Here is a 17,233-nt window from a genome sequence, read left to right as displayed (position 1 = left end):
CACAAACTCCCACTTGTTTTGCAAGTTAGGTAGGAGTTTCATTACTGCTTTCCTACTCTTTGGGAGCTTGGGGCAGGTGACAGCAGCCCCATCTCCCATGTGTGCCTACGAGAGAGATGAGAAAGTGAGGAGTGGAAGCAGGAGGCTGAGAGTGCCCAGGTTCTGCCAATGAGCAGCTGTCTGAGCTCTATAAAAGCCGACTGGTGGTGTGGTGGGGCTTGAAACCTTGGGAAGGTGCATGTTGTTGTGGTCTGGGATGCTGCCAGGTAGCTCTAGGTCAAGGTATGTCTCTTCCCCTTGTCTCTGGGGCTGGAGGAGGTCAGAGTGTGGTCCTTCTTGGGGCTGGAAAGTTTCCAAGGGGAAAAGATGGGGATAAAGCACTTCAGATGCTGCTTGGAGGAATGGGGGAAAGCTGGAGCTCCTTGATATCTCTATGCTTAGTGCAGGGACCTTTCCCAGCAGTATGTATGCTGAAGGGCTTGGGTGGCAGAAGATGGCAGCGCAGCCAGTAGAGTTGTAAATGTTGGCTTATAGATCCACTGCAAGATGCTATGTGCTTGTATGGGTACTTTCCTGCTGGACTGAGAGGATGTTGCTGCCAGACAAGGTAAGAAGAAAGAAAGTGGGTGTCTTCTGATGCAGGGATTTGGGAGGGGGCTTGAATGATGAGTTGTGTGGCTGCAACTGTAGTAAGAATGCTGGGTGGCTATGGAAGTGCAGATGGCTTCAGGGTGCTGGATGAGCATCCTGGAGATGGGGAGAACTGGTAGGCTGGGGGATGGTGAGAGGTCAGATTTTGGGCTGGCAGGGATGACCCTGGGCTGGGAGCAGCATAAAGGGGAAGAGGAGCTCAGTCCTTGTAGAAGTGTTATTGGCCTTTGGACCTCACTGATGTGGTAAAGGTAGAGTAGGTGGCTGGCCAGCAGCTGTAAGGAGGAGGAGGGAGCAGGGGGTGTGGGGGTGAGTAATAGCACTGAGAGGTGGGTGCCAGGATCCCTTTTAAAAGACCACCTGATTATAGGGAGGAGAAACCTCACAGCAGGCTTAGAGGCATGTTATGGTACGAGAGCATTTGCAGTGCAAAGCTACTCTGGAGAGCAGAGCATGTAGTAAATTAGTGGGTGAGGTGTCTTCTTGGCCTTTCTACAGAGGGTATGAAACCCTTTTATAGGACTGCTGCTAGGAGTACCAAAAAGAGTGATCTTGTACCTATCTGAATATGAAGGACATTGCTGTTAGACAGTATTGACCTCGGGAGCACAAAGGTCTGGATCTCTGACCTGACTTTAGAAAACAAGATGTCAAAGGTATTTTGGCTGCTCCTGTTATGCTGTGGTTATATTCATCTATTGGGCTGCAATTACTAGAGCAGTGTTGTTCCACTAAGGGTGTGCTGCTGTGTTCACGCCTGCATGGCCCCCATGTATTGGAAGGACTGTGACACAAGAATAGGGAATCTCCCACCAGCTGACTGCAATCCATTCATTCAGCCCCTTTTTGTAGGGGCAGGAAAAGTGGCAACTTGTGCCCAGGTGCTTGGAAATGCTGAACACACAGGACCAGAGCTGAGATGGTTCATGGAGCACAAGCTACGACAGTGGCTCTTGGAGAGCATGAAGTTGGCTAACACTGACAGTGGGGGGGAAAAAAATAATAAAAAAAATCATCTTGCCATTCAGTGCTGTCTGAGGAGCCAGCTATGCACTCCTGAATGCCTCTCCAGGCACAAGCACCTCTCAAGCAGGATGCTTTTCACAAGTCTGCTGCTCACCCTGCATAAGCCTTCTGAGCAAACTCCCTTGCTGTTAAGTTTAGGACCCTGCTAGGAAAGAAGAAAGAAATGCAGGATCACAGAACAGAGCAGGGTGTCACTAATGAACGTACAAAAGAGTAAATGCAACCAGAGGAAACAAAATGCTGGGCCCAGGCAGTGAAGGTTTCCAAAGTCTTTGCTTGAGTAGGAAGCAAGGAATCTGTTTACAGAGCTAATGCAGGGATGAAAGGGAGAAAATGAAGCTAGAGCTTTTTATGGTATGGCTCGAGGAAAAAGGAAGGGAAGCACTGCTGGCAGAAATAAAACTTGAAACACAAGCAGCTGGTGCTACAGTCATCATAGCTGGACATAAAGCAAATGGGACTATGGAGATGTTTGGATTTGGGCTTTCTGGCATCTATGTAAACAGGGGGTTACTGTCAATAGCTCTGTCCATTAGGCTTGACTCTAGCTGCAATAAGCAAAGAGCATGAGAAAATTCTCTGAAAAGCAGAACTGGCTGAGTGGCCAGGGAAGGACAGCTCAGACCTCAGCACCTGGAAGCAATAAGCACTTCTGGCTTGATCATGGAAGCCTGTGTGTGCCTCATTATGCTGCACCAGGGTGCAGAACTGTGTTCTTCTGAAGAGAGGTGAGGGAGCTGCCTGGGATCCCTTCAGGTCTTCTAGCAAAATGTTACATGCACATAAGGCTGATCTCTGCCTTAGATGTACTCAGGTGTCCTCTGGAAGCTGTGCCCTCCTGCGTACCTGCCAGGATGATTGATTTCTCAGGGCAGTGCTCAACCCAGTGCTGTGCTCTGCAACCCGTGCTGCAGCTCCTCATGGTGCTTTCCGAGGGCTATGGCCGACTCACCTTTGAACCTCAAGTTAATGTGCATTGCCCTGTAGCTCCAGCTCTTCCTTGCCATGCTGAACCCCTGTGTCTCAGTGGTCTCCCGTGTTCTTTCACTGCCCAGTTCTGGGTTTGAATGCTTCCGCTGACCATCCCAATAGCTGCCGAACCTGGGAACTGTCTCGAACTGATTGGCTTTCCCTGTCTGTTCCTTTTATGGCCACCAGGTTCTCAAGGGCTGCTGAAAGTCAGCAGATGTTTGCTGAAATGGGCTCCAGATCTGTTCTGACTCTTGTTATTCACAATCTGTTTAGGAGCTGCTGTATCCTAATACTTGCAACGGTGCTTGCAAGCGTAGTGGAGGGACTTTCACATATGCCATTGGATAGCATCATTTTCTTTATTGAAAAAATCCTTTTTGGGCTTATTCCGAGCTCTAATACGGTCTTCCCACTTGCATGCAGCCTCTCCTAGCTTCTTTACCAGCCGCTTTAACTAGCATCCTCTGCATGGAAACATCTGGGTCACCAACAGAAAATGGAACCCATCCAACTGAATAATACTGGGCAGAGATGTGCTTTGGAGAAGCCTCCTTCACGTCTTTCCTCTCTGACAATGAGTCATCTACAGCTCCTCTGCAAACTCGGCTTTCCAGCAGGCTTTGTGCTGGTGTTGTACTCCACTCTTCCTGAATATTATTCATGTGTGCACATTTGCTTGCAAGGGCCTATTGAAAGATTGAGAAAAGCCACACTAAAATCAGTGCACATAGCATCATCTGCTGCTACTGCTTACCTTGCTGCTTCAAACAGCTGTGGTAATCAGTAAAAATGAGACACAAAGGCTTGAATGTGAAAAAGTCCATAGTAGACTCTTTTTCCTAAACAGCATCTGCATCAAACTGTTACAGAAATGAGTATGACTTCGAAAAGAGAATTCTTACAGAATGCTTTGCTTTATTTGACCGAGAAATCTCAAGGGACCTCTCCTAAGAAGCCTTCAAATATCTGCATTGGGCATTTACTAGTTATACATCCTCTCAGCTATCATACCAAAGTAATTTTCTTTTCTCCAAATTTCATCTTAATGGTGGTTTATAGCATATGCTCGGCGTTATTCATTAGCTCTGGGTAAATAAACCTAAAAATGAGGAAGAAACCCACGATAAGTATGAACAGCGATAGGCTGGTTTAAGGAAGATTCGGGGAGAAGTGAAGCAGGAGATTTTCTACTTTGGCCATTAGTGTGTTGTTTGGAAATCACTCAGCCATTCTTGTTTACTTTTCCTGACAGAATTATGTGATTACAGTACATTACTATCCCAATTTACGGCAGAAAGGCTATAGCTGGAGGGTACTTAGGTGGGGATTATGACCAGAAGGTTGACGCTACCTGTGGAAGGTGAGATTTTTTGCGTGGTGCCACGGCAAGGGTCCCCTTCCCTTGGGTGCTCTTCCAACAGCATGAGGGCAGAGGTGGCTCCTCCATGGGTATGGCCGAGTGGGAAGGATCCAGAAATCCCAAGTCACTGTGCTGGCAAAGTGAGTCCAAGTGCAGTGCAGTGCAGACTGAGAAAGCAGCAGTCAAAGCTGTAATTAGATTTGATGTGGTCCAGCGTCCTGCTGTGATGGAGATGATCCAAAGGCAGCTCTGGAGCAGCTGAGAGCTGCCAATGAGGTGCATTGCATCTAGCCCCAAGCTTAGTGCTGTTCTCCTGAGCATTGGCATAAAGAATTCAGAATGTAGTGCAGATAATACAAAAAGTCAGCATGGACTCGGGCAAAAAATGGAGGAGGCAAAAGACAGGGAGATGTCTTTCTATGTGATTACTGTTGATGGGAAGACTGCGAGGGCATTCAGGGAGGACTTCTGAGTGAGGGAAGCAGTGGACCTAGCTTTGTGGGATTGATTTTCACAGCTGGGAGCATGCACTTGCAGAAGCTGTGTGCCAGTGCCCAGGAGGAGCAGGCAGGGAAGAGCTTGGACAGACCTGATGTTACTGTCTTGGTGTGAAAAAGCCCAGCAGCAGTTTATTTTAGAGGTATTGCTTAAGCTTTAAGGATGAGATGAAGCATGCATGCATTTGGGAGGAGGCAGCAGGAGGAGCAGTACAAAGCACCAGTTGCTGCAGAGGTGCCCTTCTGGGCAGCAGGTCACAATCACCACCCTATTTCTGGAGCAGGAGGGGGCAAAAGGGCTTCAGCTGTGCACCTGCCCTTGGGGAGGATGGGACAGGCAGGGCACAAGAACACTCTCCCTTGCATAGGGTCTTCCATGGTGTTGCAACCCAGCTCTTAAACTGGGAGACTGAGCTCTGTCCTGCTGAGATATTTGCTCAGTCCTACAGTGTGTGGATGGAAATGGAGCTAGGGCGTGATCCACGGTGGTAGGCTCCTCGTTGTGCACTGTAAAGAAATAACCTTTCCCATTCACTTTTTCACATGCAGAGACTCAAATTACCCTCAAAGAGCTGCTTCAATTTTCTTATCCTTCAGAGCTTCCCAGACCCAGGATCAGCGCAGGCAGTGAGTGAAATTGCTTGCAAATAGCTCATTTCCCAATAATTAAATCCATTGTTCTGTAACAATGCTGTGGATTTTTGAAGATATTATTATTTTTTAAATGATTACATGCAAACATATAATTTGATCTCTCCCATTTAAAAGCACATCAGGAGATCTTGTCAGCGAATTATTGTGGAAGAGAGAGTGGGAGAGGTAGGTTATTGCTGGAATATCATCTACTGCCTCGACAGAATTAATTTGTAGAAAGATGCAAAGTTAGAACACTAATTTGCAGTATTTATTCCCAGAGGTCAAAACATTACTGCAAAGAGTAGCTGTAATGGGGGATTTCAGAAAGTGCTCAGGCTTAGCAGGAGCAATCCCTTGGGCACCTGCAGCAGTACACCTGCTCACCTATTGCAAAGCTATGGGGTGGGTGGCTCTGCTCTTGCCACGAAACCCCTCAAGGAGAGTGTTTAATGCATGATTTTTTCTTCTAATTGTGTTTTCTTTCTGCCTGTATAGGGAAGACAATCTGTCTTTCTGATCCCAGCGTAACAAATCACTCTTAGCCGTGAGAATGAAGGAGCGGGGCTGGGGAGTTGAAGACACGGAGGAGAAAGGTGGGGGCACTGATGGCCAATTAGCCTACACTATGATCATTAGGGAGGGGCATTGCATTTCAGTTAAGTTCTCAAGCTCTGCGGAAGTCCGAGGAAATGGTAAAATAAGGTTTTGTAAGCAATAACTTGCATTTAATCTCCTCCGAGTTCCAAGGCTTGTCTTTCCTTTGTTAAATTACCTTAAAATGCCAGCGGGTGGTAAAAGCTGGGGGTATCTACAGGCGTATGATTTGTGACAAAATGCTGTTGATACTCGAAGAAAGTTTTATAATGAGATTAGGAAGCTGATAGGTGTTCTTGATTATCTCCCCAGGCTAATAGTGGAAGAAATCTTTATTCACGGAATCAAATGACACTGTATTTCTCTGGCTGGATGAGGAGCTAACAAAGTCTAGAAGTAAGATCTGTGTCTTTAGCACAGTAAATCAGAAGGGTAGCCTGGCTTGGGAGGTTCGTTTGCCTCTAACTCAAAATTAATGTCTTTCTAAAATGTCTACCCCTCTACTGTAGCCAGGCCTTATGTTAAGGCAGGGGACCATAGGGCTCTGGGATAACTCTGAACTGGATTGTTATTTTTCTCTCAACATTTGAGTATATGCAGCCTTTATGGAAAACAAATGAAGGTAGCCTGACTGAATAGCTATGGAGGAGCAGCAGAAAGGGGTCTGTGCTCAAACCTCCTGCTATGTACGGCTGTTGTAACCCCTGGAGCCACCAAGAAGTGCCTCCACCTTCCTGCCTGCCCTTTGGGTGGGTAAAGGCTGATTTAACTCACCCTGAGTCTACCCTACTCCAGACTTGGATGGCCCATTTCCCCCAGCCTTCCTCTATGGTTTGTAAGCAATGGGCTCCAACCACCTCAGTAGCTTCTGCTGCTCTCTGCCCGGTTGTCATCTGTTGCTCTTCAAGTGGGGACCCAAAGCTGGAGGTGGCACTCAGGTGCGACCTCCCTGGTGCTGGGCAGAGGGCATGGTGACTTCTCGTGGTCTTCTGGCCACATCCATCCCAGCGCAGCATGCATTATTCACAGTGAGTGCTCTGCAGGTTGGCAGCCCCTCGGTTCCCAGCCTGCACCGATGCCAGGTGTGATGGTGACCCATGTGTGCAATTTCACTCTTCACATTGTATGCTGGGGAATTTGTTGGCCCCATCCCCAGGTTCTTCAAGATCCCTCTGGATGGGAGCTCTACTGTTTGCTATGTCAGTCATCCTCTCTAATTTAGTACTGTCCACAGATTTGCTGAGGGTGCACTCTGTCTCATCACCCAGGTAGCTGATGAAGATATTGAACAATATCAGCCCCAGTATTGACCCCTGAGGCACTCTGCTTATTACTGGCTGCCAACCAGATGTTGAGCCATTGATTACCACACTTTGAGCCTAGCAGCCCAGCCAATTTTCAAGCCATCTAATAGTCCTTTCATCCAGCTCGTACTTCCCCAGCTTCCAAATGAGAATGCTGAGGGAGACAGCGTCAAAAGCTTGATCAACCTGGCTACGTTGAATTAAGGCCAAGTCTGAGGTTATTAACTGAAACAGCAGACATGCCTACACAACCAAATGAAGGAGTGATTGCAGTGTCTGCTGCTGTAACCGTGCTGGCTCTAGGGCACAGTAACAATAGCATTAACATGGGTATTAGCTCCTGCTAACAAGCAAAGTAAAAGCTCCTGAGGAACTGCACTTAGGAGTGCTGCTTTCTAGCAGAAGCTGAAGTCCACATTCCTGCATCTTTGCTGCTCCTATTCTGTGCCAGGTTGGTGGAGCAAGGATGGGCACGCTAGCGCATGCAGCAGCAGCATTTGGTTTTGCTGTATAATCACACCTAATAATTTTGTGCTGACAGAGCTGGCTTCTCAGAAGCGCAAGGAAGCAATTAAAAACTGTATTTGAAATCATTACACAAAGACAAACCTTGTGCCTTCTGCTGCTACAAGGCCCTTGAATGGGTGAGCAAATAAGTGGGGAGATAAAGAATTCAGATGAGAAAGTGAGGCATTTTGGTATTTATCCACTTGTTTGTGATTTCCATGTTCACATGCATTATGGATGCTGTGTCCGCCTATTCAGATGGAGTAGTGCTGCCAGATATATTATGGTGATAAACAAAGAAGAAAACATTTAATTGACCCAAAATGACTATTGCTGTTGGTGTCAAATGCATGAGAACAAAGCTGGTCAACTTGAATCAAAAATCCTCAGCTGGTAGAGACATTTTAGTAAGGACTTGAGACAGCTGCATAGTGCAATTTCTCTCACTAATGATTCTTAAATTAAGAAATTAACCCCCTTCCACAGGCATTTGGATTGTGCCGGAGTGGGAGACAGTAACAAAAATTGGACTGGAGTCCATGGTAATCGCAACCACAGACAGTGCCAGCAATACTTATCTTCTTTGAGCCCCAGTGCTTGCAGAAATGAGGCACTCCAGGCTGCCAGTTATGGTTCCTTTAGAGAAGGAGCAGTCCCCTAAGGAACTGGTGAACCCTGTGTGCTGCAATATGTTTGCCAGGTGTGCTGGGCTTGCCCAGAGGTTGTGCCTTGTGCTAGCACTGGGTTAAAGTCAATCTTCAATAGGTTGTCTCCTCTTATCAACAAGACTCCAAATCCCTATTGCTGGAACAGCTCTGAGCAAATTCGAAGCAGAAAACGTAGCATAAGTCTCAAGTCCAGTGCTGGCTTTATGGCATCAGTGTTCATTATGGAGTGCCACAGACAAAGGTCTGGTCCTACCACTCACCTGTCAGTCCTTCTGTGTAAAACCACCAAAAGCTCATGAATTAATTTGTCCTGGTAGAGCGAGCTCCTGTCGGATCGGTTCACGGCTGCGTTGCAGTGCTGGGTGCTATTCCCCAGCATTAGGAGCCCCAATGTGGGGTTTGCTGTGTTGTCTAATTATGACCTTGCCAAGCTATTTGCAACATGCTGGCTGCTGCAAATGGAGGAAGCTCCTGGTGGGTAAGCCTCAGATCAGCAGTAGGGCTCAGTGAGATGGCTCTGTGGATGAAGGACTCCATGAAGCCTTGCCCTTCCCATGGGCAATTCCTGCAGTGCAGTGGGAGGTGCAGGAGGCACGAAGAGGTTCCTGTAGCCCTCTCCTAAGCATGTCCACTCCTTGTGGGCTCACAGGCTGAGCTGAGCTGTGGCCAGATTCGATGGCTGAACCCTGAGATTCAAATACTCACTACCAGTCATGTCACAGCCCCATTGACTGTTGTAATTGCCTCTGGTTTGCCTACCTTTGAGTGTGAGCTTCAGATGACTGAGGTCAAGATGTTGCCATCTGACAGAGCTTCAAAGCTCTTGGGGAATCTGTAAATGTTCACAGGTCTTGGACTGCATCCATAGACTTCTTTTTTTAAAAAGGCTGTTGTGTTTTTTTTATCACTTCATATTAATGTTCCTTCTAAAGCCATTCAGAAAGAATTGATGCCCAGAGATATTCTCTTCAGCTTTTGCTAGGTGTTCATCTCCTACCAACAAGAACGGGCTGCTTTTGTGTGTCTGATCTTGTAATAGATTGCTTCCACCCCGTCGTAGGAAACATCCTTGACTTAAGAATTCACACTCATTCCCTCACCCTCCTGCAGGATCTTTTTCTATTCTCTGCAGCAATGTGCGTAACTGGCATTATTTCTTTCCTTCGTGCCTTTTCCAAGAGTTCTCACCTGTTCACTGATTTTAACAGTTCTGTTGTACTTGAAGCGATTCAGAAAGAGCAAAAGTTCCCCAACCACAAAACCTTTGATATTTCCAGCCATTCCCTCGTTTCTATCTAGGTCAGCACCTGTTTGGGGTGTAATGCTCAGCCCATGGTGAGCTGCTTTCTGGTCACCCCGTGCAACCATTTCAGTTCTCCTGAAGCCCAGCACGTTATTTGCTGTTTCAGACAGGACTGAGATGCTAAAATATATTAATTACTAAGAAAAGCTATGGCATAAGTATGCATGTTTTCTTGTTTTGTAATTTCCTCTTTCACATCAGTGCGTTCAGTGCCTTGCCTTGAAGTGCTAAGATAAGTTTAGTTATCTTTGGAGTCTTAGATCTATACTTCACAGTAATATTAAGATTGAACTATTTCCACTGAATAATGCTCACAGAGGTGCCTTTCTGTAATCCATATTGCATGCAGGTATCATTTGAAACACTCTGAAAGGTGCTGACTATTTCTCTCTCATTTTTGCTGGGGATGGTGGCTCATTGCCTCTGCCTGCAAACATGCCTCTGCTCCACGTGTGCGAGCTTTCCTCAGGTTGCGTGGTGAAGTCAAGCTGATTAGTTCTCTCAGGAGTGGATAATGGCAAAATTATTGGAAGATGGGGTACTTGAGAGATGCCAGGCAAATGGGTAATAGTGGAACCACTAGGGCTTGAATTTATTTTCCACATTATCCTGATAAATTTAGGAAAGAAGCGAGCTTGGTGCTTTGCATGCTTGTTGTTTTCTGCATTGAGGAGCCCAGGATGGATCTGAAGATTGCTTTGTCTGCTGGAACCAGTTGTCTTGAGTTATCTCAGACTTTGCATTTGTGTACACTGCTTTCCCACTGGCCTCTTCCCTGCAGTGTGCTCTGTGCTGCACCTGCAGCCTGTTCCCATAGGGCAAGGTCCTGCTTTGCTCCTGTGCCTACAAGACCATCACTAAACACAACACACCACCCCTACAGTGATCCCTTCAGAAGCCTCTTGGCTTTCTGCTCCTTTCCTCTCCCGTGTGTTGTTCCACCTGCTTCTGGAGTCATCCTGTTTTTCCCATTCCTGAGAGCTTTTCATCATCTTTCAGGTACATGCCACTGCTGTTAAGCTCACCCATGCAACCAGAGGCTCTTGCTCAAAACTGCAGTCTCCTTTGAGTCTGGAGAGGTGAGCCTGTTTTGATTGACTCTCTTGACGTAGCTCCCTTCAGTCGACATTGAGAAGCCAGCTTTGCCTGCTTACGTTTTATCTTTTTTTTTTTTAAATTCTGGATAGGAATGATATGTTGTCTTAAATCCTTGCTGACTACTTAAAATTCTCCCACATCTTTGGAGTGTTTAATTATTCCCCTTCAGGAGCGGGTTTAAATTGACTGACTTCCTTTAAGGCTGTGATTTCACATGTAATGGCAGGGCTGCTTAAATTATTACAGGCTGGCTCCCTCCCTCGCGCAGCTGACTGACCTGGGGAACGAAGCACTTCAAAACCAGCACTTTCCTTCCCAGCTGGGTTAAATCTGACGAGGTCTCTCACCCCCTGTGCCCGGCCACGTGGTGCAGCAGGAGGGACGTGGAGCATCCTCTGGCATATGGTGGTGGCACGAAGCGTGGGTGGTATTTTGGTTTGGATTTTGTCTCGGGTTCCCATTCTCCGGGGGGATTGCTGATGTTCATTAGCAGCTAATTGGTGCTGGTGAGCTGTGACTCTTTACCCCATAGTTCTGCAGCTACTCCGGCAGCAGCAGCTGATTCTTAATTGCTAAGTCTGAGTGAAGCTGTGGGTTCACAGAGATTGCCCAAGCTCTGTTATCTGCCTTTGCCTGACAATTACACGTAGTTTTGATTAGTAAAATTTTGATGGGTTTTACTGTTCTATTTCTTTGATGTTGCGAGAAAGCTTTAGCTGCGCTGCTGAGCCGCTCCTGTGAAGCGTGCCAGTGTTATTGAGGCACGAGAAAATGGGCTGGAGCTGCTCAGAGAGGTACTTTGCAAACCAGATTCTGTTCCTGGTGGTCATCACCTGAAGGTGAAGTGGTGGGTGGGAGGAGCAGGCTTATTTTTCCCATCGTCCGTCTTGACCCAGTAGCTCTCCCCATCCCTCATGATGCTGTTCTTTGTCTGTTCCTTGCCCTGTACTTCCTAACACTTGATCTGTCTGGGGTTTTTCTTTGTGAGCTGAGCTGGTATTTTCAAAGAGGTTGCTGTCACAGCCCCAGTGCAGTGATGTTTCTCAGGGGTAGCGGTCAGCTTGCAGAGCATTGTCAGGTGGGAGGTTCAGCTTCCTGTGTGCATTGCTTCCCCCTTCATTTCTGGTTGTCCTGTCTTATTTCTCAGGTCTGATGTTAGTGCAGAAGCTCTCTTCCCTACATCCTGTTCAAAGAGGGAGGTTTGCTCTAAATCTTTGCCTTGCCATAAGATTACTACCAACTTCTGTCCTACCCTTTTGGTGATGACACTTGGGTCCCTGTGACTTGCTCATCCACAGTTCCTGGCTCTTTCCCACTGTCTGTTCACGTGCCACTGGCCAAGGCTCCTTCTGCTTTGGGTGAAGTTTGTCCCCCAGCTCCATCACCACTCAGTACTCAACCATGGGGCTGGGCTTCTACTGCATCCCATGGCCCCAGCTGAGCTTCCCATTGCACTGGGGCTCACCTGGGGCCAGGCCACTTTCCCAGCCAGCATGGGTGGGAGGGGTGAAGCATCAGACCGTGCAGCTAGGTAGAGGCTGAGCATCTTGGACCTTATTTTGTTGTTAATGTTTCATTATCCTACTTTTCATGATCTTTGGCTGCACTGCCATCACCTTACTGCAGGGTCAGGGCCTGTACATGCAGCCTCTATGCCAACCAGTACAATGTAAACCCTAGGACTCACTTAGCCCAGTCGCTTAAATGTGAGAGTTTGTTTTATGTCATGTTAAATTTGTGAAATCCGACTACAAGGTGTTAAACCTCATGAATTAGATGAGGGATTCTTTTGATAATCATGGTTTTCTCTGTACCTTGCAAGTTCTGTAAGCTTTTTTGTCTCGCTACACCTTTTATGGCCAAAACCATCTCAAAACTGGCTGGGCTAAGACCTGGGAGAAACCTGAGCTCTCTCCAGAAAATGCTGCTGGGGATTACTGGAATTCAAAGGATCCAGCTTGAAAGTGTCCTACAAGTGGTAGCTGCACTGCAAGCAAAGATCAACCACGATTTGGAGGAACAGTAAATGAGGTGGAAGCTTTCTTACCTGCATCCCTAGCTGCAGCTTTCCTTGCTTGGCAAAGGGGCTCTGATCTCCTCTTTGCTTTACACCAGTGGCTGTCCTGCTTTTTCAGATTCCTCCCCGCGATCCCACTATCTCGCAGTGTTTCTATCTCCTTGCCCCAAATAACTGGGGAGAGAATGGGGACAGATCAGTGCCCCACTGTTCCTCACATCCAGCCTAGATGCTGAGCTGGCATTTGGCTTCAGGGAGAAGGACATGAGGATCAAGATGAGTCATAAGATAAGGATTGAGAATTTTTAGGAAAAGCTTATTTCTTTGACTTTTCTTTTCCCTTGAAGGCACTGTATGAGTAGTCCTGTGACATTCGGATGCCAAAAATTGCCCTGGGTGAGCAGCAGCGCTCATTCATGTAGGTGAGGAATCCCTTCTTGTTTCAGTAGTTAATGTGGAGTGGAGGCACAGTGTTGTCCTCCACCTTCCTTGGCCTGGAGCAGGTCTGTACAGGGGAAACTCAGCAAGCTGGGAAAGGAAGAAGAATATTGCTGAGACAAGTCTGATCCCATCTCACCTCTGCAGTAGAGGGCATTATTTGGAGAAAACATTAATAAACCCTTTCCCCAGTGCCAGTGACTTCCTCCAGCAATCCCTTTGCTTAAGGGCTAACCTGGCAGGAGATCCTAGAGATGGGAGGGCAGGAAGATCCTCCCCCTGAGGAGATAACATGCTTCCTTTCCAGCCAAAGCTCAGGAATACAATTGCTCTATTCTTCCTAATTGAGATGAAAAAATGCTGCTGTATCAACCCATCAAAAATATTGCAAGCTTATCTCTTATTAATTTACTGTGGGAGATGCGCCCTGGAACATGAATAAAAATCTGAATGAGATTGTTTGAGGCAATTCACAGGTTTTGATTTAAAATTTTACCTTTTTGTTTTAATTTGTTGTTGCTGGGCTGGATGACACTTTGAAGATGACGCCTCATTTTAGTTTTTACAGATCCTGTGAGTGTGAAAATGAACAGAAACTAAGTGTAATGTTACATATTACCGATCTGTGTTTCAGCTGAGTCCAGAGAGCTTCTCCAATGTGCAATTAGGATGGTAGCACACGGGCTCTGAGGAGCTGAGGAGCGGAACTGCAGCAGAGCAGCTACTGACCCTGGAAGGAACAGGTCCTTGAGCATTAAATGGAGGAAGCTCCCAAGATGTGATGGCGGGTTGGCAAAGTCAAGGTGGTTTCCAGTGTCAAGTGTGCTGCTGAGGAGGAATTAGATAGGTCTGTGCATGCTTTTCTCTGTGTAATTGCAAGGCTTCAGCCTGACTTAGTCATCAGCAGTCCTGGCTTTGCAGCAGAGTGTGGGATACCTGGAGTCAGCCTCTACAGTCCTCAGTGCCAGGGTGCTGGGTGTGGTTGCCCTTGGTCAGTGCAGGATGCGGTGCTGCGTTGTTTGGTGTCATCCTATCACACAGCTTCAAGTTGTGCCAGGGAAGGTTCAGGCTGATTATCAGGGGAAACTCATTCTCAGAAAGGGCAGTGAGGTATTGGAATGGGCTGCCCAGGGAGGTGGTGGAGTCACCGTGCCTGGAAGCGTTCAAGAAATGTGGAGATGTGACATTTGGGGACATGGTAAGTGGGCATGCTGGATCTGGGTTGATGGTTGGAGTTGGTGATCTGAAAGATCTTTTCCAACCTTAATGATCCTCTGGTTCTACAGGAGGAAGAGCAGGGAGACTGGTTCCTGGCTTGGTGCTTGATGATGCAGAGGGAGAGAGGTTTTCTCATTGTTTCTTTTAAGCACTACTCTATTTTTGTTCAAAACCCTCCTTTGCCTCGAGGAGGCTGTATGTCACCGGCTGCCCCTGACGCTGCTCCCTGATGAACCAGAACTGCGGGCTATGGAGATGAATAGGGTCTGCTGGGATAATTGTGGTAGATAAGACAATTGAAGCCTCCAGCTCAGCTGGAGAGAGAGAAGTGCTTGGTTGTGAGTTGGAGCCCGGAGGCACAGCGTGTAGCCAGCCTGGGGAGCAAGAACCAGCTCGCCCAGCCTGGATCTGGATGGCTCTTTCCATGCACGCACCTCCTCTGACAGCACTCGATTGAGTGGGGTGGGGAGGGAGAAAATGGGAGCTGGAATGTGGGCTCCACAGCAAGAGCTCAAAAACAGCAAGAGAACTCCCGGGAATGTGAGATGGGAGGGGAAAAACTACCTGTATTATTATCTATTACCTGTAGCTCCAGGACCCAGCAGGTCTGCCTGCTCTGATATTTCCTCCACCCATCTGCAGGAGCCGTGCTCCCCTGTGTTGTGCTGCGTGGTCAACTCCTGGAGGGGATTTGAGTGGACGTTGTGGGGTCACAGAAGTAGGAGCAGCAGTGTGCTTTTCATTTCTGCTGGCAGTTTTTGCTAGACACAGATTGCCTTGTGCTGCGGCAAAGGCAGCGTGGTAAAACAACTGAGACTGAAAGTGTGGATCTGCTGCTTTTTTGGTTGGCAAGGGGAGGAACGTGCTGCTTTGCACCAAGCAGGAATGTGGACATCCTCACCTGGTGTTTTCTTTTTTTTTTTTTTTTTTCCCAGCATGGCATAGCAGCCTGTTCATGCCCATTGGGAAATCACAATGATTGGATTCAGCACCCAGCAGGTACTGGGGCTCTGTGTGCTCCCCATCCAGTGCAAGGCTCCGTGCGCCCCATGTCGCTGCTCTGCCTTCAGTGCAGATGCAGCTCTGGCTCATTTGTGCTCGCTGAGCACCCGTGGGTGCAATGCTGTGCACCCAAGGGTTGCTGCTGCATGGTGTGGAGCCTGAGGGCTGCTTCCCCTGCAGAGGGAGGTGCTCCTTGCCTTATGCTCTGCAAGGAGGGGAAGTGGGAAGGATTTAAGGTACCTCAAAGAAGAACCGGATGACCTGAGCTTCAAGCAGAGATTGTATGAGATTTATTTTTAAAGGATAACTTGAAACATTTAGCAACGCTTTGTTTTATCTTCCACCTAGGCACAAATTGTCATTGTGCAGTAATGGGGAGAAGCAATAAAATCTTTGTGCATTTCCTGCTCTGCACGCTGACCTGCAGCACCTTTCCTTGTGAAGATTTCTAATGCAAAGCTTTGCGGAGGGCAAAGCCCTGCTTGGGTTTGCAGTGCAAACCCAGACAACTGGAGCTGTGGAGTTGAGGCAGCAGAAGGGGTGCAGGGTGCTGGGGTCCCCCCAGTGCCCATCAGCTGCATGTGGGTGACAGCATGGGCTTGGTGCACGGAGCAAGGAGGTATGGATATAGGCAGAGCAGCAGTGTTGGCAGCTGGAGAAGCTTCCCAGCAGGGCATGGAGTTTTGCAGCACTCGCAGCTATTTCCTGGTGCCCTTCTGTGCTCTCACCACCTGGCTCTGGTGCACGGCAGCTGCAGTGCAGCCCCTTTACAGCTGTTTGCATAAGACCTGCTCATCACTCTGTGCTCCTCTCCCTGCCCTTGCCATGGTGAAATAGCTCTCTGGGTGGTGATGTGTGCCCATCTCCTCAGCTGTGTGGCTCTGCACAGAGCTGCCAATGCTTTTTAGGCAAGAAAAACTGCTCAGAGGAAGCCTGGCTCTGCTGCTGTGTGTAGCATGTGATGGGCTCTGGTGACAGAGTGCTGTTCCCAGGGCGAGCAGCTGCCGTAAAGTGGTTGCGTACAGAGATCTGGTGCAAGATTGAGCATAAAGATCCACAAAGAGGCAAAAAAAAACCAAAAACATCTGAGAAAGCCCATAGGATGCCCAGATCCCATCAGCAGGGGATGGAGGTATCAGGTGTGGTGTGCTCAGCGGATGAGAGCAAGGTGGTAGGGGGAGGTTGGTGGGATAACAGAGCTCAGTGAGCACGTGGATGTGGGCAGAGCACCTGGCCCAGCATGGACTAAACCCATCCACCTCTTCAGCCCGAGTTCCAACCAGCAGTGTGCTTCTGCTCTGTACAAGCAATCAGCATCACATGGCCATGGTGATTTTCATCTGGCACCTGCATCCCAAAGCCAATTTAGCATGAAAATGCTCAGTGTGTAAACACAACGAGAATAGCCTCTTAGCTCCTGGGCCCTCTGTCCTTGGTGTGACATTCAGTATTTACAAAGATTGGGGCTTTTTGTTTTGTTTTCCACCGCAGCAGGGAACTGCACAGATTTCTCTGAATTCAAAGCGTGATGACTTTTTTGATGCCCAAAATGACCGCTTCTGCTCTACTAATACTGGGCAAATATTGACTCATGGCTACTACAAGTTGGTTCCTTCACTGATGAATGCTCAAGGCTACTTGGATAAACAAATGATTTCTCATGAATATTCTTATTTTAGCACATCCTTTGAATAACAATGCATCCTGTATATATTCTCATTATGCTTTTTCTTCTCTTGACAGTTTGAGGTGACATTGTGTGGAACTTTGTTAGCACAAAGAACAAGCGCCCCATTGTTGGTGGTTGGATATGAGGAAAAGTTTTTTCTCAGCAAGAATGGTGATGCATTGGCACAGGCTGCCCAGGGAGGTGGTGGGGTCAGTATCCCCGGAGGTGTTCAAGAATGGTGGAGATGTGACACTGAGGGACATGGTGGGGATG

General features: G+C 47.8%; 1 long non-coding RNA gene across 3 annotated transcripts; it reads left to right on the top strand.

Annotated features, from left to right (window-relative positions):
• On the top strand, positions 225-11,280 carry LOC110405387. 3 transcript variants are annotated; one of them, XR_002442854.1, is made up of 5 exons: positions 225-282; positions 535-607; positions 5,638-5,735; positions 10,518-10,597; positions 10,863-11,280. It is a non-coding gene; the product is annotated as an uncharacterized LOC110405387 (long non-coding RNA). The 3 variants fall into 3 exon arrangements; XR_002442856.1 differs by lacking the exon at positions 5,638-5,735; XR_002442855.1 differs by lacking the exons at positions 5,638-5,735; positions 10,518-10,597; positions 10,863-11,280 and adding an exon at positions 1,504-2,296.

This window comes from Numida meleagris, chromosome 12, assembly GCF_002078875.1.
Source record: "Numida meleagris isolate 19003 breed g44 Domestic line chromosome 12, NumMel1.0, whole genome shotgun sequence".
Lineage (NCBI taxonomy): Eukaryota > Metazoa > Chordata > Aves > Galliformes > Numididae > Numida > Numida meleagris.
Note: the sequence above shows the minus strand (reverse complement) of the source record. Positions and strands in the feature narration are given on the sequence as shown.